The sequence below is a fragment of the Etheostoma cragini genome, chromosome 8 (assembly GCF_013103735.1).
Source record: "Etheostoma cragini isolate CJK2018 chromosome 8, CSU_Ecrag_1.0, whole genome shotgun sequence".
Classification (NCBI taxonomy): domain Eukaryota; kingdom Metazoa; phylum Chordata; class Actinopteri; order Perciformes; family Percidae; genus Etheostoma; species Etheostoma cragini.
Genome location: NC_048414.1, coordinates 6,101,556 through 6,103,685, shown reverse-complemented (window position 1 = coordinate 6,103,685; position 2,130 = coordinate 6,101,556).

Sequence of the window (2,130 nt, the reverse complement as noted above, 5' to 3'; positions counted from 1 at the left end):
TTCTAGGCAGGGTGATGTCATGTTTTGTCGGGTTCCCTAGAGGCACAGCTACGTAGGGGTTCCTCTCATTCTGAATCTCAAGCAAGCCCTCACCTATGTCTAGTTGCTGTAGCTGTACGCAACTTTCCTCTGGTTCAAACAATACTAATGAGTCAGAGGGGTCAAGCTGAGGAGGCACTCTACACTTCACCCAGGTTACGCTACCAGCAGGGATTATTCTCTCTTTCTGCCCTATTCTTAAGCGTCCCTGTTGTGCGACTGTTTTTCTCGTTTGTACAAAGTGTACAATAGTCTGTGCTGTCTCATCAGGAATGGACATGGCTCCACCTAGCAGTTGGGTTAAAGTGGGACCTAATTTCTCTGGTTTTCCCTGGATTACCACTTCCACCACATTAAAGCCTATCAGTGGCATTTCGAGTGATAATGAACTCACAAGGAAGGGTACATTAATTGATAAGTCAGGGTCCTCATTACCAGGCAAGTTTACAGTGATGATGACCCAACCATCAAAGGGAATGACTTCTCCATTTACCGCGTACACTTCCAACTTCCTTTTATCTTTCAATAGGTCAATGAGCTCTGAAAGAGGGCGCATGTCAAGGTCAGGTAAGTATTTGTCCTTCCAGAGCCTATCTATCATGCTGACTTGAGCTCCAGTGTAGTTCTACTACAATGTGCTCTACTAGCACATTAACTGCTAGGCCATTAAGGATGCACTTAGTTAAAGCTTTTCTACCTATTAGTTTGGCGATTTGTACATTGCTGGAAGCTGCGGGGTCTTGCACAGACGTAACAATAGTTTTCTTACTATTACGTTTTTTGTTTACCTTAGCTGTCTCAGTGGTTGTGGCTAGCTTATTCATACTGATCCACTGTCTGACGTTTAACCCTGCTTCTGCACCTGTCAAGTGGGACGTGGTAAGGGCTCCGGTTACTGTCTGTCCCCCCTCAGCAACCGGTTGGCGTTTCCCTGATGCCTATGGTGTTTTAGACAGCCTCTAGCTCTGTGGCCCTCTTCGCCGCAAAGAAAACAGTGTCTACAGTCCCGCAAACCCTGCTCTACACACCTTGGACAACCATAGGATCTCTCTTTTTTGGTAATGTGGGCTTTTGTAGGAGAACAGTGACAGGTTTGGTCTCTCTGTACTTTTTCTGCAAGGGAGTCTACTAGCTTGGTGAGCACATCTATTTTCTCTGTGAGCTGTTGCACTGTATCTGTTTTGGCTTTCTGCTCCACAGTTCCTTTCTTTACGTGTGTCTCTTCCACAATTCCGTTCTCAACTTGAGCACTGTGTGCAGCGGCATGTTTCTGGCGTTGTGTAGGGCCCAACCTACGCTGTCTTTCACTTTCATCACTTGTGATTTTCATGACGTGCTTCAAGATTGTCTCATCTGTCACTATGTGATCTGAAAGTAAGGGTTTCAACTCCCTGCGGATGTCATTGTGTTTGTGTCCTATCCCTTGATATACGGTGTGCAGAAAGACATCTTGGACTGTGTCTGGGCTGTACTTAATCCCAGCTTCTGTTTGTTTAGATGAGAACAAGATTCTTTGCTTCAGTCCAATAACCCGATAGAGGAATTGCTGAGGGGTCTCATGCTCGCTTTGTTTTGCGCACATTAGCTCTTGAAATAGTTCTGTGCTATTTCTTTCCCCCAAGTGTGACTGCAAAAATCCCCTGAGCTCTGCTACAGTCATATCTTCCTTATTAACAAGCATGTCCTTGAAATCCCCTGGTTTTATGATCCTAAGCACACCTCTCACTACCTCTGAATCAGTGAAGTTATCTTTAACTCCCTCTTCCATCTGCCTACACACACTGTTGTAACTAATATCAGATGAGTGATCCCCAATTTGGCCTCCCTGTACCTTAAATTCACGGCGCTGAATGTAGGGGAGATCTTTTAGGGACAACCCCTTTTCTGGTGCCTGGTATATGGCAGCATCCGGCTGTGTTCTACTGTGTAGTGGCGCACTGTTCACTGGAAAAGGTTGTGCAATTGTAGGTTGTGCTGTGGCCTGTGGTGTGGGCATATTCACAAACTGGAGTGGTTTCTTACTCAAATCATCATAGTTCAAAAGCATTTGCTGTACATTTTCAGGTAACACATTAGCATTGCTAAGTGTAG